The sequence below is a fragment of the Oratosquilla oratoria genome, chromosome 23, assembly GCF_046742065.1.
Source record: "Oratosquilla oratoria isolate Oo_2021 chromosome 23, ASM4674206v1, whole genome shotgun sequence".
Taxonomy (NCBI): domain Eukaryota; kingdom Metazoa; phylum Arthropoda; class Malacostraca; order Stomatopoda; family Squillidae; genus Oratosquilla; species Oratosquilla oratoria.
Genome location: NC_134799.1, coordinates 50079770 through 50103769, shown reverse-complemented (window position 1 = coordinate 50103769; position 24000 = coordinate 50079770).

Genomic DNA, 24000 nt, shown 5'->3' with positions numbered 1-24000 from the left:
TAGTGAAACTCGAGGGATTTTTTTTTTTTTTTTTTTCGTTAAGGTGGTGAAGAGACTACAGGAATTGCTGAGTAGCTGCGGCTGAAACCGTCACCTTTTCCTTATGCACTTGGGCTACTGGAATCGGAGAGAAGTTTGTGACTCGAACACATAACTAAGCGAATGCGAGGGCAGCACACTTCCGAATACGCTACCAACAATGAATCATTTCATTATACAGCTAAAGGTGTATTTGCGATGGTGGTGCAATCGAAAACACGCTGGTTTCGCTTGCACTTAGATATGGGTTCAAATCCCGCACTTGATTTTGATTCCCACAGTGACCTGTTCCCAACAGTCCAAGTGTGTAGGTAATGATAACGGTTTCGGCCGCAGCTGCGCGACTCCTGGCGTGGGCTCCTCACATTCTTTTAATGTTGTATGTGCGGATGTGTACATACAGGGAGAAGGATGCCTAGTACTAATCCCCGTCCCGTTTTTGTCGCCTTATACGACTCAAGTGGGAAGACTTGGTGACAGTATTCTTTCCCCCACCACAGGGGAATAAAACAAGATGAAGAAAATGGTATAAAAAATATGGCAAATCAACACAAACATTTCCTGACCTGTGCCATGTTCACCATAATGTAATTTAAAAATGTTAACAGGCCAGTTACCAATCAGGACTCAAGCTTGGTTGAAATTATATACATATAAAAAACCCTTTACACATGCTGGAACAATAACCAAATCATATAAATAATCTCAGAGCAGGAGCTATGACCACTCTTTTGATAACTTAGTGATTTTAACACAATCTTTTAGCTAGGTCTCACATTCATGAATTGACATTCACAGGAAAGTAGGGAGAACATTACTAATAATTACGCCGAGATCCTTTTCATTATCCATTTGTGTCAACGAATTTCCAAATAACTTATAATTGTACATACTGTTATACCCTTGCATTTAATTGTGTTCAATTTCATTAGCCACTTTTCAGACCATTGCTGTAGTTGATCTAGATCATCTTGAATATCTAATTGGTTTAAGTGATCATTTGCCATTCCGCCACAGTCTGTATCATCAGCAAATTTAGAGACGATAGAAGTGGCCCAAAAACGGAACCCTGAGGAACTCCACTCGTAATATATTTCCAGCTAAAAGTTTTGCCATTTAGAATAATTTTCTGTTTTTGATCGTTTAACCAATTACTAATCCAACTTAATAGGTACCACTTAGTCCGTGTGAAGCTAATTTAGGAAATAGTCTTTTGTGGGGAACGGTAACAAAAGGTTTTGCAAAGCCTAGATATATTAAATCTTTATTATTTCTTTTGTCTTAATTTGAGATGACTGTACTGTAAAATTCGAGTAAGTCACGCAAGAAACGTTTCCGTTTTAAACCATGCTGGCTATCATTTATAAAAAAGTTTCTTTCTAAATGATGTTCGATAGCATCTCTGATGATAGTTCGCATCTTTTTTTTCTACGATTGAAGTCAAGCTTATAGGCCTGTAATTATTTGGTTTCTATTTGTCACCTTTGAATATGGGAGTAATGTTAGCTAGCTTCCATTCTCTTGGGACATCTCCGGATATGATGGATTTCTCGTAAATAATTTTGTATTGAACAACAATCTCATTTTTCATTTCCTTTAAGATTCTTGGATGTTGTCAGGCCCTGGCGTTTTATTCACTTTGAGTTTTTCTATACACTTTTTATTTTGTTTTGTTATATTTACCGTAGTAAGTTCACCCTAAACTTTTCACCGGTTTCAGTTTGGTGTTCACCTTGAGGTGTTTCGTTTACGAATACTGAGCTAAAATGTTTGTTTAAAATATCACACATTCCTTCATTTGAATATTCAAGTTAACCGTCAGTAGATAATAGTGGGTCGTGATTCCTAACAACCTTTTTATCTCTAATGTAACTATAGAATTCTTTGGGATTCTCTTTGGATCTATCGGCGATATTCATTTTGTATTGTCGTTCTCGTTTTTTTTTTTATCTCTCTGTATTATTACATAACCTTCATAGTCATTAGGTGCACCCGTGCAGTTGTATTTCTGATAAGCCTGGCAGGATGGCTATTTAAACTACCTGAATGGGTAGGTTTCTTATAAACTGTGAAAAATAAATGATCATCAGTCCTTCTAAATAAAATGTCTGAGAATGGGTCTGATACTTTCCATTCGGTTTTGAATTTAATGTCAGGGGACAATTGTTTCAACTTGTCCAGGAATACTTCCTGGTCCCTGAATCAAGCCCTCAGTAATGCTAGAGCCAGCTGTTATAGAATTTCAGCTCCTACCACACAGCCCTATTACAAAGAAAATTTAAGAATCCCATATTTGTAACTCCATCAATCCTTCTATTAATCTAATTTCCAAGAACTGCCTTACATTTGCCTATCATTACCCGAACACTGTACACACACACACACACACACACACACACACACACACACACACCACACACACACACACACACACACACACACACACACACACACGCACACACATATATATATATATATATATATATATATATATATATATATATACATATATATACATACAAATATCATAATATATATATATATATATACATATATATATATACATATATATATATATATACATATATATTTTATGTAAAGACAAACATGTAGGTGAGGTGGGAAAATGAAACGTTAAGGCTAGAGTATGAAGCTTTATTCAGAACCAGACGTTTCGACCCCTTGGGCCTTCCTCAATGGACTGAATTCTGAATTCCTAGGAAAGACCACCCGCTTGCGCGGGGTCGGTTTTTGTGTGAGTGGAAGAATGTCTGTAAGAAAATTGAAAGATAGTGTATAAAAGAGGGCTCTTGTGCTAGTGGTCGTGGCTCGGGAGAAATGGACTGGGAGCTTGGACGGCGGCGCCGACGCCGGAATTAAAAACAGATTACAATCACCAAAAGTTCAGAAAATGGTAGGAGTCGTAGTAGGAGAGAGAGGTGGAAAAACGGAAAAATCTTTAGTGGGAGGTAAACTGAAATGAGATGTAGTATAAGAGAAAGTTCGAAAGGAAGCGAATTTTAGTCGAAGAAAAAGTAAGTGTAGATGTTTGTGCGTGGGTCATGGCTCTGTTCGTGAGAGGTGTATATGTGTATCTTACGGGAAGTGAGTAGAGTTCACTTCCCGCGTGTAGAGGGCGTTCCTGATGAGCCCCAGGTAAGGCATGAGCTCTCCTGCTTTTGCCCAGGTTGGGTTTGAGTTGTGTATGCTTGTAGCCTGTCAGTTATTGGGCTATATGCAATATTATTATTACTATTATTATTTCATCATTATTGTTATCACCACTCAAAGCTGGTGAAGGGGTGTATTATTAATAGGTACGGTTATACACGTCTTATCGTGTACACCGCACGTGGGACGGGCGCAGCTGACAGATAGTCTGTACGGTGTGGTCTAGGTGTAATGTGTTGTATCAGGTGTCTGTCATGCAGTTTTTCTAGGTGTCTTGAGAATGGACTGAATATAGAATAAGAATCAAAGTCCGTCAACAGCTTATATTGTGATCTGACGACCCTGCGTGACCTCATCCCGGTCTCGTTGTCCCCACACACTCGCCAACCTAGCTGTGCGGACGTCTGAGCCCAGGACATGAACCCCTTACGAGTATTTGTTGTTTTCTCGGTGGCAATGTATGCCGCCTCCAAAGCTTTCCTTTTTTTCCCCAATTTCCTATGTAGAACGTGGGATTCTTTCCAGTTTGGTAAATGATTATCTTCATCGATGTGAACTACTAGGGCATTTGACGTTCTGTAATATTTCACATCCCTCTTGTGTTCTTCTAGTCTTTTTTCCATGCCGCGTCCTGTCTCACCGACGTAAACTTTCTCACAGCCTGTACAAGGAATTCTATAAACAACACTTATTTTCTTACAAATTCTCTGTGTTTCTGGTAAACTCGCCGATTCTCTTTCCCGCTGATGTTACTAAATTTATTCTGTATATATATATATATACTATATATATATATATATATCTATATATGTATATATATATATATATATATATATATATATATATATATGCAAAGCAATCACATATACACGTGATGAACTAAATCTGCCGAAACTGGGGAAATGAAAAAAAAAAAAAAGGTGACCGAACGTTTTCGTCTATTAAGACATTTTCAAGGTTATTCAATCGTACAAAGTGTGACATAATATACAATGAAAAAAGGGTCATTCGGAGAGACTCCTAAGGAAATCACTCTACATAGATTCTCAGGATACAAATAAATCAAAAACCTTTGGAATACATAACCATGATTGGCTAGTTTGCATACCACCCAACCTAATATTCCATATCTCTTTTCACAAATATGTTGATAGTACACAAGAAAGGATTTCTAATTATGATTCTATAATGATGCTTATAATGAAACCATAATTGAATACTGTTCTGTTATTTATACACAAGTGTGTAAATTTATTGACAAACATAATATGACTAGATTCGTTGGGACGTTTATGCAAACTAGATCATTTTATTATTCAAAAAGTTTTTGATTATTTTGTATCCTGAGAATCTATGTAGAGTGATTTCCTTAGGAGTCTCTCCGAATGACCCTTTTTTCATTGTATATTATGTCACACTTTGTACGATTGAATAACCTTGAAAATGTCTTAATAGACGAAAACGTTCGGTCACCTTTTTTTTTTTTTTCATTTCCCCAGTTTCGGCAGATTTAGTTCATCAAGTGTTTATGTGATTATTTTGCATGTATATGTATGTATAATTATATATGTATACATATACATGTATATATATGTATATATATATATACATATATATATAAATATATATATACAGAATAAATTTAGTAACATCAGCGGGAAAGAGAATTGGCGAGTTCACCAGAAACACAGAGAATTAATAAGAAAATAAGTGTTGTTTATAGAATTCCTTGTACAGGCTGTAAGAAAGTTTACGTCGGTGAGACAGGACGCGGCATGGACAAAAGACTAGAAGAACACAAGAGGGATGTGAAATATCACAGAACGTCAAATGCCCTAGTAGTTCACATTGATGAAGATAATTATTCACCAAACTGGAAAGAAGCCCACGTTCTACATAGGAAACTGGAAAAAAAGGAAAGCTTTGGAGGTGGCATACATTACCACCGAGAAAACAACAAATACTCGTAAGGGGTTTATGTCCTGGGCTCAGACGTCCGCACAGCTGGTAGTTGGCGAGTGTATGGGGACAACGAGACCGGGATGAGGTCACGCAGGGTTGTCAGATCACAATGTAAGCTGTTGACGGACTTTGATTCTTATTCTGTATTCAGTCCATTCTCAAGACACCTAGAAAAACTGCATGACAGACACCTGATACAACACATTACACCTAGACCACACCGTACAGACTATCTGTCAGCTGCGCCCGTCCCACGTGCGGTGTACACGATAAGACGTGTATAACCGTACCTATTAATAATACACCCCTTCACCAGCTTTGAGTGGTGATAACAATAATGATGAAATAATAATAGTAATAATAATATTGCATATAGCCCAATAACTGACAGGCTACAAGCATACACAACTCAAACCCAACCTGGGCAAAAGCAGGAGAGCTCATGCCTTACCTGGGGTCATCAGGAACGCCCTCTACACGCGGGAAGTGAACTCTACTCACTTCCCGTAAGATACACATATACACCTCTCACGAACAGAGCCATGACCCACGCACAAACATCTACACTTACTTTTTCTTCGACTAAAATTCGCTTCCTTTCGAACTTTCTCTTATACTACATCTCATTTCAGTTTACCTCCCATTAAAGATTTTTCCGTTTTTCCACCTCTCTCTCCTACTACGACTCCTACCATTTTCTGAACTTTTGGTGATTGTAATCTGTTTTTAATTCCGGCGTCGGCGCCGCCGTCCAAGCTCCCAGTCCATTTCTCCCGAGCCACGACCACTAGCAGCCCCTAATCGCTCGCTAATTCGCCCGGTGGCAATAGCCCTCTTTTATACACTATCTTTTCATTTTCTTACAGACATTCTTCCACTCACACAAAAACCGACCCCGCGCAAGCGGGTGGTCTTTCCTAGGAATTCAGAATTCAGTCCATTGAGGAAGGCCCAAGGGGTCGAAACGTCTGGTTCTGAATAAAGCTTCATACTCTAGCATTAACGTTTCATTTTCCCACCTCACCTACATGTTTGTCTTTACATATATATATATATGTATATATATATGTATATATATATATGTATATATATATATATATATTATGATATTTGTATGTATATATATGTATATATATATATACATATATATATATATAATATATATGTGTGCGTGTGTGTGTGTGTGTGTGTGTGTGTGTGTGTGTGTGTGTGTGTGTGTGTGTGTGTGTGTGTGTGTGTGTGTGTGTACAGTGTTCGGGTAATAATAGGCAAGTGTAAGGCGGTTCTTGGGGATTAGATTAATAGAAGGATTGATGGAGTTACAATATGGGATTCTTAAATTTTCTTTGTAATAGGGCTGTGTGGTAGGAGCTGAAATTCTATAACAGCTGGCTCTAGCATTACTGAGGGCTTGATTCAGGGACCAGGAAGTATTCCTGGACAAGTTAAATCAATTGTCCCCTGACATTAAATTCAAAATCGAATGGGAAGTATCAGACCCCATTCTCAGACATTTTATTTAGAAGGACTGATGATCATTTATTTTTCACAGTTTATAAGAAACCTACCCATTCAGGTAGTTTTAATAGCCACCATGCCAGGCTTATAAGAAATACAACTGCTCGGGTGCCCCTAATGACTATGAAGGTTATGTAATAATACAGAGAGATAAAAAAAAAACGAGAACGACAATACAAAATGAATATCGCCGATAGATCCAAAGAGAATCCCAAAGAATTCTATAGTTACATTAGAGATAAAAAGGTTGTTAGGAATCACGACCCACTATTATCTACTGACGGTTAACTTGAATATTCAAATGAAGGAATGTGTGATATTTTAAACAAACATTTTAGCTCAGTATTCGTAAACGAAACACCTCAAGGTGAACACCAAACTGAAACCTGTGAAAAGTTTAGGGTGAACTTACTACGGTAAATATAACAAAACAAAATAAAAAGTGTATAGAAAAACTCAAAGTGAATAAAACGCCAGGGCCTGACAACATCCAAGAATCTTAAAGGAAATGAAAAATGAGATTGTTGTTCAATAAAAAATTATTTACGAGAAATCCATCATATCCGGAGATGTCCCAAGAGAATGGAAGCTAGCTAACATTACTCCCATATTCAAAGGTGACAAAAAGAAACCAAATAATTACAGGCCTATAAGCTTGACTTCAATCGTAGAAAAAAAAGATGCGAACTATCATCAGAGATGCTATCGAACATCATTTAGAAAGAAACTTTTTGATAAATGATAGCCAGCATGGTTTAAAACGGAAACGTTCTTGCGTGACTTACTCGAATTTTACAGTACAGTCATCTCAAATTATGACAAAAGAAATAATAAAGATTTAATATATCTAGGCTTTGCAAAACCTTTTGTTACCGTTCCCCACAAAAGACTATTTCCTAAATTAGCTTCACACGGACTAAGTGGTACCTATTAAGTTGGATTAGTAATTGGTTGAACGATCGAAAACAGGGAGTTGTTCTAAATGGCAAAACTTTTAGATGGAAATATGTTACGAGTGGAGTTCCTCAGGGTTCCGTTCTTGAGCCACTTCTATCGTCTCCAAATTTGCTGATGATACAGACTGTGCGGAATGGCAAATGATCACTTAAACCAATTAGATATTCAAGATGATCTAGATCAACTACAGCAATGGTCTGAAAAGTGGCTAATGAAATTGAACACAATTAAATGCAAGGGTATAACAGTATGTACAATTATAAGTTATTTGGAAATTCGTTGACACAAATGGATAATGAAAAGGATCTCGGCGTAATTATTAGTAATGATCTCCCTACTTTCCTGTGAATGTCAATTCGTGAATATGAAACTTAGCTTAAAGATTGTGTTAAAATTACTAAGGTATCAAAAGAGTGGTTATAGCTCCTGCTCTGAGATTGTTTATATGATTTGGTTACTGTTCCAGCATGTGTAATTTTATATATATATATATATAATTTCAACCAAGCTTGAGTACTGCTTGGTAGCTGGCCTGTTAATTTTTTTTAATTACATTATGGTAAACATGGCATGAGTCAGGAAATGTTTGTGCTGATTTGCTATATTTTTATACCATTTCCTTCATCTTGTTTTATTCCCCTGTGGTGGGGGAAAGAATACTGTCACCAAGTCTTCCCACTTGAGTCGTAAGAGGCGACAAAAACGGGACGGGGATTAGAACTAGGCATCCTTCTCCTTGTATGTACACATCCGCACATACAACATTAAAAGAATGTGAGGAGCCCACGCCAGGAGTCGCGCAGCTGCGGCCGAAACCGTTATCATTACCCTACACACTTGGACTGTTGGGACAGGTCACTGGTGGGAATCAAAATCAAGTGCGGGATTTGAACCCATATCTAAGTGCAAGCGAAACCAGCGTGTTTTCGATTGCACCACCATCGCAAATACACCTTTAGCTGTATAATGAAATGATTCATTGTTGGTGGCGTATTCGGAAGTGTGCTGCCCTCGCATTCGCTTAGTTATGTGTTCGAGTCACAAACTTCTCTCCGATTCCAGTAGCCCAAGTGCATAAGGAAAAGGTGACGGTTTCAGCCGCAGCTACTCAGCAATTCCTGTAGTCTCTTCACCACCTTAACGAAAAAAAAAAAAAAAAAAAATCCCTCGAGTTTCACTAACTAATCTGCTGCTCCACAGTTGCTGGCAACAGACCTCGCACCCTCTGATAGACCTCTAGGAAGGAGTAATGAGCTGTTTTCTGTTGTACTGGCATAAGATTATTTCAATGCCAATAGTATTACTAGATGAAGGGGAACAGTTGCCGGTTGTGACCTCTCTTTGTGTGAAAATGTGGAGGGAATACAAGGTTGAAATGGATAATGGGCCTGGTAAGGAAACGGAATGTTAGCCCCTCAGGACGCCACCTCCAGATGGAGGTGAGGGTGGTAGGGACATGTTTCTCTCTGAAGTCCATCTCGCACAACCACCACTTGTAGTTCTCCGCCCACGACCCAGAAAGGAACCAGTATTTCCCTCGTCCTCACTCACTGGACTAACCCCTCTCCCCAACCAACATACACACAAGAAAGAATGAATAGATAAAATTATATAAAACATAAAGCGAAAAGATGGGTACCGCGCTAGGTACCCTGGCCGGATCATAACCGAGATCGCCTTCCAACCTCAGGTGACAGAATCGATCAAACGCATCGACGAGTCCGGCCATGAAGACGCGGCCGGACAAACCCTAACCCGAACGAGAAAGAAAAGTAGGTTAACGCATACACACGCGAATGAGAAGCCTCTTCTCAGACAAGACGACCTTGGTGCCATGTCAATATTCGCTTCTTGCTCAGTAGAATTCCGATAGACAAGAGGGATTCCATAAGTCACCTACTCACCAGGTCCGCCTGCTAACCATCAGTACACAGCGAAGACGTAGAACTCACCTGAAATAATACACAATTGTAAGTTCAAGCAGAATAAGCAACATAACATCAACTAATATGATCACATTTCTTATAGTGCACGAACATGATAGATGTTTAAAAAACAACGATAAACTAAAGCATGGTTGTTGTTGTATTTACTATTCAGCGATACAACTAATTAAATGCAATTTGAATTTCACACGAGGTCAAACATATTTGATTAGCATATTATCTTCATGCTGAATTGAATCTTAACTAGACATGGGTATCCGTAAGTGTGGATGCCCATATGCGGCAAGCACACATTGCATTAAAAAAAAGAAAAGATAAATGATGAAATAGAGAAATGAAAAAAGAGAGGAAGAGGGAAAAAGAGTGTTAAAAAGACACAGAGACAGAGACATAGATAGAGAGATAGAGGGAGAGAAAGGTGGGACCTTTCCCAGTTCTTCTACCACCATGTACATATTGTGACCTTTGGTAACTTTTTGTATCCTTTGTACCCTGATGTCTTGAATAGACGGAAACGTTCGGTATTCATTTCTTTTATTTTCAAAGTGGTTTCTGCAAATATATATATATATATGTATATATGTATGTATATATATATATATATATATATATATATATGTATGTATGGCAAGAGTGGTATAGGTAAATTCCAGGAAGGAGCAGAAGTATTTTATTCTCTAACGTTTCGACAGAGTCTTCTTCAGAGAGATAATAGTACAGGCAAATTGGAATACATTGTCTATATACCAAGCGGGTCATCTCACAGGTCGCCTTGGGAAAGAGTCCGCCGTTTGTGCCCCCTCGATGATTAATCTTGCTGTTGTGTGTGCCAAGTTTACAAATCCTTCTCTATGATTGGTTGATTTAAAAGTATTAATATATGCAGCTTCAATAGTTTTTCTTGTCGTCTTTTTCATACCGGTGTGTAGGATTTTGGTGTTGTTCCAATTAGGCATATGTCCGTGTTGTGTAGCGTGTACTACTAGCGAATTAGATGTCCTGTGGTGTCGCATGTCATTCTTGTGTTCGTATAATCTTTTTGTTATTCCTCTTGAAGTTTCTCCAAAATAAACTGCATCACATCCACCACATGGAATCTTGTAAACCACGCTCTTTTTATTTTTCTCTTCCGTGTATTGTTTACTGGATAAAATGTCCCGTGTTTTCTGTCCTGAGGAGTGTACGACTTCCATCCCTATTCTCGCTAGAAATTTGGAAATTAATTCGCCTCTCGAGGAGTAAGGAACCACTAAAAAATCTTTTTCTTTCCTCTGTTCTTCTGTGACTGTGTTTTTTTCTTCTCCATATTTGTTTGGCTTTATTTTTCAGTTTTTGTATGAGGCCCGGTGGATATTTTAGGCGGTTGAACGTCTCTGTAATGTGTTTACATTCGTCGTGTAAAAATTCTTCGCTACAAATTCTAAATGCTCTAAGGAAAAAGCCAATTATTATGCCAGATTTCGTTCTTGTGTCGTGTCGTGATAAGTAATGAATAAAATCTTCTTTGTTTGTTGGTTTCGTATATGAAGAAAAAACACAGTCACAGAAGAACAGAGGAAAGAAAAAGATTTTTTAGTGGTTCCTTACTCCTCGAGAGGCGAATTAATTATTTGTTTTTTGTGTGTTCTAGAATTAAAATACTAGTTTGTTTTGCTAAATTGATAAATCCTCCTCGATGGTTCGATGAATTCTTAGTTGAAATATATCCTAATTCTACAATTCTTCTAGTGAACTTATCAAAACCTTTATGCAGCACTTCAGCTCCTCTCCAGTTTGGTAAATGATCGAATTTTTCCGCATGAACTATTAAAGAATTAGATGTCCTATGTTTTTTTATGTAGTTTTTATGTTCATAAATTCTTTTATCTAATCCCCTTGATGACTCGCCATAGTATGCCATTATACAACTATTGCACGGGATTTTGTATACGACACTGTTTTTGGAATAGTTTCTGAGCCTGGTACTGATACAAAATTGGTAGTATTTTTTCATTTCTCTCTTTCTTTCCACGATTACAAATATTTATTGTTTTATTTTTTATTCTTCTCAACACTCCCTCTGGGTATCCAAGTTTGTCAAAGGTTTTCATAATATAATAAAATTCTTCTTCTAGGTATTCTTTGCTACAGATTCGTAGTGCCCTGAGAAAAAAGCCTATTACTGTACCACTCTTTGTCCTATCATCATATGCGGAGAAGTAATGTACCAAATACTTTTTGTTTTCTTTATGTATATTGAAAAAGTCACAGTTTTTTCTACTCGTCGTATTAATGTATCGAGGAAAGGCAATTGTCCATTTTGTTCCTCTTCTACGGTGAAATGAATATCGCTGTTGACCGCGTTAAGCATTCTCACTTTATTATTTACATTAGTGTTTTCGGGGATGATAGCGAGGACGTCGTCTAAATATTCTTCGTGGTTTGCGTATTTGCAGCCCAGAATTTGTGGATGACGAAATTAGCCAAATTTATGACATCGAAACACAGTTGAGATATCCCAAATTCTTTTTTGACAAATGTATAAAAAAAAACACCTAAAAGGACATGCTATAAAGGTGAACCAAAACAGAAGTTTGAAAAAAAAAATTACTTGTACTTCCTTTTAATGAAAATCTTATAGAGATTCACACTATACTTAAATTCAAATGTAAATGTAGCCTTCAAGAATAATATATCCCTAAAAAATCCTCTCATAGAAAAATCCCATGATAACTCTACAGGCTGTGTATACAAAATACTTTGTAGCAAATATGATGATGTTATGTAGGTCAAACAAGAAAAGAATTAGAGGTTAGAATTAAACAGCATAAAAACAGTATTAAAAAGGGCCCTTTTTAAACATGTTTGTGACTTTGACCATCCTAGTGACTGGAAAAATGCTTAAAAAATCATACAGGGTAAGAATATAACAGAAAGAAATATACAGTGAGGAATTATCAAATACAATTATGACCAACTTATCAATAATAATTTAGGATTATATGAATTAGATCCATATATTGTCGATAATAAAAATAGTATATATTTCAAAAGTTAATGTGATAATATTTCTCTGTTTCCACGACCTCGCTGAGGGACCCAACCAGAGCTTTCAGGCTTCGGAGAGGAGGGTAAATGTCTCCCTTGTCCTATTTATACTCTGTATCTCAACTTGTTTATACTCACTTTTCTGTAATCCTTGATAATGTAAATATATCACGAAAGCGCTCGGACTCCGTGTGTTTTTCCTCTTCCTAGTATGTGTGTGTGTGTGTGTGTGTGTGTGTGTGTGTGTGTGTGTGTGTGTGTGTGTGTGTGTGTGTGTGTGTGTGTGTGTGTGTGGTGGGGCCAGCCGTGTGACTCATATGCCTCCCAGCCGCGTGAATCGCGTGACCATCACAAAGTCGCTTTGAGGAAACGCACGTGCAGTTCACAAGCCTAGGAGTTCGGACATCGACGACTGACCTGCCACCTCGGCCTGCCACGCGGAGACGCGCAAAAGATTCTTTGGGGACATTCACGTGGAATGTCAGCATTGGTCCCAGCCATGACTCATCTGGTGCCACGCCTAGCCACGTGAGACACAAAGCTTCTCTGAAGAACGCACGTGCGGTACCAGCCCCGTATAACCTCTGTCTTTGTGAATCAGCGGCATGTGAGCATTTCGCGTCTGACTTCCCAGACCTTGAATTTGACCTCGTACCAATTAAGGGCACAGGTCATGACTTGATCCTTGTATATAAGATGGACGAAACAGATGAAGAACCAAATCGCCTTAGGACACGACTTGAAACGCACAAGTCGTCACCTTCCTCGCCGTCTCGTCTCCTCACCCTTTTTTTGCCCTTATAGCGAGCCATTTAACATTAGCGCCCAAATTCATTGCTAAAGAAAACCAACTCTATCAGAGTTTGCCTTCAACCTCCCTAACATCTGGCTGCCCAACGTTTGGGGCCCCGTTCCCCAGCTCTGCCGACTGTCGCCGTTCGACTGCTGCCTGTTCGACTGCAGCCGCTCGACTACTGCCAGATCGACTGCCGCCTCTCTACTACTGCCAGATCGACTGCCGCCGACTGACACCTCCACTATCACCTACCACAGGTACTCAATTAGTGGCCTACCGTCACCATCACTAGAACATTTCGCAAACTAGAGCTGTAAGTGTCCCCACCTTGACCCACTCATACGTGTCAACGGAGCTCACAAGGTTCAGCATTTCGACCCCAGTAAAGCTAAATGGTTTGCAACCTTGTCTGCCAACTCCCTACGTCAACTATGGCCTATGTAGGAGACAGTAACTCTAACGGAAATGAAGCCCTCGTCACAATCCGAAGTATTTGCATGGAAGCCCAGTTGCTGGGATTAGAGGAAAACAGTGAAGACTACAATAATTACGTACAAACAAAACATCAGCGCCGCCAAGACCTCGAGTCGAGGCAACATACCACTGCTTCCGCTTCAGCTCCAAGGCTCCTACATCCTCCACCACGTGCCTTCACCCCAGAAAACGAGTAGCTAGACAGTTTCTTTGGAAGGTTTGACCTGTACGTCCAAAGCGCGGGATACGGCCCAACGGACACACTAACTTGCCTTCTCTCGCTTATCCCAACAGAGGCCTGGGACTTGATTCTATCCCTGCCCCCTGAGCTCCAACAGGATTAGTATGAGGTCCAGAAGCTGCTGAAGGACGTGTACCAGCTGACGGCGAGTAAACTCTGAACCAGTTTCTTTAATTCCGCACCAGAAGCCTATGAAGATATGAGAGGGTTCACGCTAAGGGCCCTTCAGTGCATGAACGCTGGATCGAAGCCTGCCGCGTGCTAGAGACCTTCGACGCCCTCCGTGATTTCCTCATGGTAGCTCACCTTAAGGACAGGGACTGCACGTCACTCGAGGATATGATAACGGTTGGGAACCAATACCTGACCGCACGCCTGCACACTACATTACAACAGCTGTGCCGGAACAGGGTATCTCGCAATCCTCTTGTGTCATCCTCTAACCTTCTTCCACAGATCACTAGACGCCCATCATCCTGTACAGAGTCGTCAGCCATAGTCCCGGCCCATGCTGCTCCAAGTCGACCAGCGAATGCCGGCCGAAACCCACAAAGCTGTGATTTCCACGGACCCAACAGCCACCATACGACCTAGAAATGCCAAGCCCTGCAGCAGAGCCCTCGGCTAGTCACGTGGGGACGCACGAGAGACTCTTTGAGGAATTCACGTGGAGTGCCAGCATCAGTCCCAGCCATGACCAAAACTAATGCCTCGCCTAGCAATGTGAAGCACAGAGCTTCTTTGAGGAACGCACATGCGGTACCAGCCCCCCATTCCCTCTGTCTCCGTTAGTTAGCGGCATGTGAGTGTTTTGTGTCTGACTTCGCAGGCCTTGACTTGACCTCGCGCCAATTAAGGGCACGCGTGTATATAAGATGGACGAAACAGATAAACCAGACCACGACTTGAAACGCTCAAGCTGTCACCTCCCTCGCTGTCTCGTCCCCTCCCCCTTTTCTCCCCCTTAGTGATCAGAATTCATTGCTAAATAAAATCAACACTACATCAGAGAGTACCTTCAATGAGCCCAACAATTAGAGGCACAGAATTTCTGATCATCACTGCCTCCATGCATTTTAGTTTTATTATTATTGGCAATTATCATTTGCTCTTGTTTAGTTGTTCTCTTGATATGCTGCTTTTGTGAGATTTTGTCATGCGAGATTTTATCGCCCCGCTCTTCATGTGGTACGTGAGTCTGTGAAAGTGTTTGTATTGTGTACCCGATATACTCATCTGTTAAAATTATAAGTGTATTTGGACACAACATTGCTCTGTTTTAATTTATTTTGTGCTGACAATTTGTTCTTCATGACTAGGGATGATGTTCTAGGGTTCCTGTGATAAATTATCAAATTAAGCCTATACCCTTCTTTTGTAGGTTTACAAAAAAATTTTACTATTTCTTTCAGAACCTTTTCATCTTTTTTATAAGCTGAAAACATTTTGATTTGGTAGTAAAGGTTAATACTATTTAACTACTTGCATCTAAAACGGTGGTGTTGGCTAAACCCATTATAGTTTTTATTTCTTTATCAATGTCTTTCATTGGAAAGCCATTATTAGTTAAGATTTGTTTTATCCTGTTTAATTCTTGGTGAAGAAGAAATCAATTTGAACAAAATTTGAAGGCCCTTGTAATGTATGCCCGTACCACACTTGTCTTATACTTATTACAGGAACCCCAGAACTTCATCCCTAGTCATGAAGGACAAATTGTCAGCACAAAAAAATAGTTTAAAACTGATCAATGTTGTGTACAAATACACTTGTAATTTTAACAAACACGGTGCGTTTTGTACAGATGAGTATATCGGGTACACAAAACAAACACAGAGCGGGGCGATAAAACCTCACATGACAAAATTTCACAAAAACAGCACATCGAGATAATGATAATTGCCAATAATAATAATGCATGGGGGCAGTGATGATCAGAAATTATATGCCGCTAATTAACATGCAACAAAATATGTGCCGGACATTAGAGTTGTATGGGTCACGAGTAGTGGGCTGGCAAGGATGAAGTGTCATAGTCCCTAGATCTCCCCCAGTGTATCAATCTTTGTAGTATATTAGTATGTAGCTTGTCTGAATAAAATACCAACGGTACATTATGAATGGCTTCGTTGCCCCATGGGGTTAGGAAATGCTCCCTTGACGTACCAGAGCTTGATTACTCCAATTTTCATGGCCTACTGGGGAACGGACTCTTTGTTTACCTGGACGATTTAATCTTAGTCTCCAAGGATACTTGTATGGTATTCACACCACAGATGATAAAGGCAAAGCAGTTAAGACCTTCCATATACCTAAGTCAGTTGATCATGTACGTTCCTTCCTTGGACTGGCAGGATACTATCGTGCATTTATTAAGAATTTTGCTTCAATTGCACCTCCCTTTACTCAAATCCTCAAGAAGGATACTTCCCTCAAGTACCATGATGTTCATCAGGAGAGTTTTGATTCATTGAAATATGCACTTGCTGAAGCGCCTGTGTCGGCATTCTTTGATTATAGTCTCCCCTTTACTATTTGAACAGATACTTCTGGTAGAGGTATTGGAGCTGTACTTATGCAACAAGTAGATGGATATAGATCCCATGATATTGAATATACTAATCGCATTATTAACAAATCTGATTCTCGTTACTCTGTTACACAATTAAAGGCACTGACAGTGGTGTGGGATATAATTTATGGATATATATATATAGTATATATATATATATATATATATATATATATATATATATATATAAATTATATATATGTATATATATATACATATATGTATATATACATATGTATATGTATATATACATATGTATATATACATACACATATATATATACATATATATATATATATATATATACACATATATATACATACACACATATGTATATATATATATATACACATATATATACATATATATATATACATATATATATATACATATACATATATATACATATATACATATATATATACATACTTCTATATACATATATATACATATATATATACATACATATACATATATATAAATATATATTCATATCTATACAAATACATATGCATATACACATATATATATACATATACATATGCATATATATACATATATACAGTATATATATACACATATGTATATACACACATATATATATACACACATATATATATACACATGTATACACACATATGTATAAATATATATATATATATATATATATATATATGTGTGTGTGTGTGTGTGTGTGTGTGTGTGTGTGTGTGTGTGTGTGTGTGTGTGTGTACATATATATATATATATATATATATATATATATGTGTGTGTGTGTATGTGTGTGTGTGGTGTGTGTGTATATACATATATATATATATATATATATATATACATATATATAATATATATATATATATGTGTGTGTGTGTGTGTGTGTGTGTGTGTGTGTGTGTGTGTGTGTGTGTGTGTGTGTGTGTGTGTGTGTGTGTATGTGTGTGTGTGTGTATGTATCACAACTAACACCAAAGTCGGACGAAAGAGTTGAGTAAGCGAAACTATATATTTTGATTGCTAACTGCATTCCTCTTCAGTAGTACAAAGTGGAAGGATGGATTGGGATAAATTTGACCTTATTTATAAATCAGGCTGCGGGTTCAGAAGGAAAATGGTGGAATCCACTTTAATTGAATATTTACCAACGATGAATATTTTCAAGGGTCAATGGACCCCAGATAATATCAGGTTTATTCATAACCAAACAAATTGTCAACAAGTTTCCTTCCCTTTCCCCTAACCCAACGTCTTGTCATCCTCAGGTCACATAAGGGTTGGGGTAGTAACATTTATTCTTTTCCCAGTTCCCTTCCCTTTGTAAGAGGTTGCTATATAAGACAGCATCCGCCTTCCACTTTCTATTACTGAAGAGGATTGCAGTTAGCAATCGAAATATATAGTTTCGCTTACTCAACTCTTTCTTTCGTCCAACAATGATGTTAGTTGTGATTTACAAATATATTACATTTCTCACCAGTGATTATATATATATATATATATATATATATATATATATACATATATATACATATATATATATATATACATATATATACATATATATATATACATTTATATATATATATAATTTTATTTATATATACATACACACACACACACATATATATATATACATACAAATATATATATGTACTATATATATATACATATATATATATATATGTACTATATATATATACATATATATATATATATGTACTATATATATATACATATATATATATATATATGTGTACTATATATATATATACATAAGTGTATATATATATACATATATATATATATACATAAATATATGTACATATTATATATATATTACATAAATATATGCATATATATATATACATATATATATATGTACACATATATACATATATATATATATATATACATGTATATATTCTTTAAGGCATATTGAATTGTATGCAACAGCAAATTGAGCTCTGATGAGTTTCCGATGAAGAGTTTCAAGTCTTCTGAAGATCTCTCTAGCATGGGGAGGTAAAGAAAAAAAAACAAGTTGCCGATAGAAACCGTCTAATGGGTAGAACAGGATACAAGACGTTTCGCTAATCAGAGTTAGCATTTTCAATTGTAACAATAACAAAGAAATGGATGATTATAAATACAGAAAGTAAACACTAGGAAAGATTACAAAGAACCTACGTAACAATCCGGATATAACTATCAGAAGGGCAGACAAAGCCGCAATGTTCGTCCTCATCCCCTCCCAGCAGTACCTCTCCAAACTGGACTCAATCCTGTGTGACACCACCAAGTTCCAGCAGATCACCCGTGATCAGGAAGGGCAACAAGATCATTGATGCTGTCAACGCACGGCGTGACGGCCTGCATCTTCAGAAGATCACTGGTGACTTCCGCCCCGGATACATTTACGGTAACGTTAAAACACACAAAGATGACAACCATTTGCGCCCTATTATTTCCCAAATCCCCACCCCTACATATCACCTGGCTAAAACTTTAAATGCCATCCTCACGCCTTTTGTTCCCACACAGTACTGTTTTAAGTCATCCCATGATTTTCTGGATTGTGTGAACAGCGCCCCCGCAGGAGTGATGGCATCCCTTGATGTGGAGTCCCGCTTTACAAACATTCCCGTTCAGCGCACCATCGACTACATCTGTGATCACGTATACCGGTCTTCTCCAGTACCTCTGTTGAAAATAGAAGAGATTCACCTTCGTGAACTTCTGACGATTTGTACACAAGAGGCCGCCTTCCGTTGCCCCCGTGGCAAACTTTACCAACAAATTGATGGCGTGGCTATGGGCTCTCCATTAGGTGTTCTCTTCGCCAATTTCTTCATGAGCTCGGTGGAGAAAGAGGTCTTCAATCGTTCTGGCCACCCCCTGTTGTACGGCCGGTACGTAGACGACATCTTCTTGAGGACCACCGACTCTGAGGAACGTGAACACCTTCGCTACCTCCTTCAGGAAGTGTCAGGCCTTCGATTTACGACGGAGGAGGCGACAGACGGCGTCCTTCCTTTTCTTGATGTGCTCCTCACCCAGAAAACCGACGGGAGCACCCACACAGCAGTGTACACCAAGCCAACTAATCCTGGATTGTGCTTGAATGGAGAGAGTGAGTGCCCTCAAAAATATAAGGACTCCACTATTGCATCCTTCTATAGGAGAGCCCTCACCCATTGCTCCAGTTGGACCTCCACCCAGAAAGAAATTGACCAGTCTACACAACTCTTAGTCAGTAATGGCCACTCAAACAGCGACTGCCAACGTATACTGCGGGCCGTCATGAGCAAGTGGTACAAAGGGCAACAGACTCCTGTAGAAGAAGGCAATACCTTTACCTTGTTGTATAGGGCCTACATGTCGAGCGCTTACAGGGAGGATGAGAAAGCACTTCTCCGTATCATCAAGGACAATGTGACCCCCACCAACGAGATGGACCGCATAAAACTTGCCATTTATTATAAGAACAAGAGGACTAAAGACCTTATCATAAAAAATAACAGCTCCCTATGCCCATCCGACATCGAGTGTGTGAGTCTGGTGTACCAGTTTAAGTGTCCTTTTGGGGACTGTACGCCCCAAGATTCCTACATCGGACTCCCTACCACTCGCCTTTCCAGACGGTTGACATACCGTCTTAACAATGGAGGCCCTAAGCGACACCTTCAGGAGACCCATGACATTTCAATCACCAGATCCATCTTAGTGGACAATACCACCATTTTAGACCGAGAAAGTGACAAGTGCCGCCTTTTCCTCCTTGAGGCCCTCCACATTAAATACAGCCAGCCTACATTGAACACCCAACAGGAAGCCCCCACCATCCTTCCCAGCCTCAAACCATTCAGAATCCGCCAAACCAGACAACCAAGCTACGAGACAAATCAGCCCTCTCATGAGCAGTCACTCCAGCCGCAACGGACACCAAGGCCACAGTAACGGTCATCTAAGTGTCCTTTCCCAGTGGTCACAGTTCCACTTCTCACGTTCCCTTCCCCGATATTCAACGTGTCCTTTCCCAGTTTTAGACCAGAGTAACGGTCAACCACTTTGTAATCTTTCCTAGTGTTTACTTTCTGTAATTATAACCATCCATTTCTTTGTTATTGTTACAATTGAAAATGCTAACTCTGATTAGCATTTTTCATAAGGTAGTAAATATACATCAAAAACCCATATCAGATAAAAACCCAGGAGTATATAAACTACCGTGTAAAGACTGTAATGAGGTCTACTGGGGTCAAACTGGTAGGGACCTCAACACCAGAGTAAAAGAGCACAAAAACTCTGTCAGGTATGCACAAAACAACTCCGCGGTCTTCCTCCATACATCAACAAAAGATCACCGCATAGATTGGAACAATCCAGAATTAATTTATAAGTCCAATTGTAGCTTCAGGAGAAAGATAGTTGAATCTTTCCTCATTAAACACTTGGCAAATTTCAACACATCAAAAGGGCAATGGTCACCTGATTGTATAACAACTTATGCTGTGAATAAATTATTACCATTACCGAATCCGCCCCACCTCGGACATGTGACTTGAGCCACCTCCCCTTGTTCCTACTTTGTACCTCTCTCAATGTATAAATTCTTGTACATCTTATCTTGTATCCATACTGCTGAAGAGGACCACAATAGTGGTCGAAATATACAGTTCGTCTGTCTCCTTTGCTTTGTTTCTCCGACAGTGGGTTATTTAAAACATTTTACTAAATGTGCTACTACATTTTCGTCTTGTGATATATATACATATATATACACATATATATGCATATATATATATATATATATATATATATATATATACATATATACATATATATACACATATACATATATATACACATATACATATATATACACATATACATATATATACACATATACATATATATACACATATATACATATATATACACATATATACATATATATACACACATATACATATATATACATATATATATACATATATACATATCTATACATATATATATATATATACATACATGTATATATATACATATCTATACATATATATATATACATATATATATACATATATATATATATATATATACATGTATATATATACATATCTATCCATATATATATATACATATCTATCCATATATATATACATATCTATCCATATATATATATATATATATATAATATATATTTGTATATATATATATATATATATATATATATTATATATGTATATATATATGCATATATTATATATATGTATATATATATGTATATATATATATATGTATATATATTATATATATATATACCCCTATGTATATACCGATATATATATATATATATATATATATATATATATATATATATATATATATAAGATTCAATTTCATCGTATATATATGGCCGTCGCGCATAGGACTTGAACCTACCGCTTTAAGGCCAAGAGGCTACCGAGACAGTGCCTTAAACTGCTCGGCTACTGGAGGTACAAAAATCTCTGAATTCAAAACGCTACTGGTTCTCGAGATTAGGAAAGATTGCTGCTTGCGACCTTATTTCCTTTTTCACCAAAGAGCCGATCTCAACTCGTAGCAGGGGGTAAGGACCGAAACGAATCACTTTCATGCTTTCGCCATTGTAACTATGTGAGAAATTTGCTAGTTGACAGTGACATTAATCAGATAAATCTTATGGCCGTCGCGCATAGGACTCGAACCTACCAATTTGAGGCCAAGAGGCTACCGAGACGGTGCCTTAAACTGCTCGGCTACTGGAGGTACAAAACTCTCTGAACTCGAAATGGTACTGTTTCCCGAGATTAGGACATTTCTCACATAGTTACAATGGCGAAAGCGTGAAAGTGATTCGTTCCGGTCCTTACCCCCTGCTACGAGTTGAGATCGGCTCTTTGGTGAAAAGGAAATGGGGTCGCAGACAGCAATCTTCCTTACGTTTATGACCGATCAAGTCTCCAATCTTCTATCCTGATGTGACGGCAATGTTGCATCCTGCTTTTTGTAAGAATTTGTTTATGCTGTTGGCTGCTTTCGAATTCGGAATTACTAGAAGTTTTATTGCATCTTTGTCCATATTTCCGTTCCTGTCATTTGTTTGTCCCATTATTCCTTTCGCTTTGCATTTTGATTTAAGTAGTAAGCCTCTTGGGTAACCCAGTTTCATGAAGGAAGCGATAATGTATTTATTCTCATCTTCTAAATGTTCTTGGCTGCAAATTCTTATTGCCCTCGAGAGGAATCCTATTACCCCACCTGATTTTGTCCTATAATTGTGTGCAGAGAGAGTATATGCAATCATCCTTGTTCGTAGGTTTTCTGTATACAGTAAAGTTTGGACCTTCATCATTTATCCATATCATCGTATCCAGAAATGGTAATTCTCTTTCATCTTCTTTTTCTACCGTGAATTGTATACTTTCATGCACGTTGCCATGTCAGGTTAGGTCATCAACAAAGAAAGCACAGTGTATAAAATCCCATGAGGTGATTGCCAATGAGCCTACTACGGAGAAACGAGTAAGGGGACTGGGGTAAGAGTGACACAGCACAAATCGGATTTAAGACATCACAGGACATCAAATGCTATAGTAGTACACGCAGAGAAATATGGACATACCAGACCGGAATAATGTGAAAACAATCCACACAGGAATGAGCATGAAAATCAGGAAAGCAATGGAAGCAGCTTATATGAATAAGATTGTATAATACTAAAGGATTCATCAGCTGGTCTAAATTAGGGGCGGAATTAGCAATACACGATTAGCCAGGAGAAATAAGAGGATATATAACCTTGTAATCCCATGTACTCTGTAGTCACTCTGAAGAAGGTGTAAAGCCGAAACGTTAGAGGAATAAACTCAGCTCTGAATTGTGTGTTTCTTTACCACCCTCCTATCTCCATATATATATATATATGTATATATATATATATATATATATATGTACATATACATATACATATATATACATATATACATACATATACATATATATACATATATACATACATATATATATACATACATATATATACATACATATATATATTACATATATATATACATACATATACATATATATATACACATACATAATATACACATACATATACACACACACACACACACACACATATATATATATATATAATATATATATATACATATGTTGCACACCCTAGAAGGCATATCGACGAATAATCTCCTAGATTTCCTCTACCTCCTCGACACATGCTAGCCAGCATCACAGAAATGCATGAGGTGCA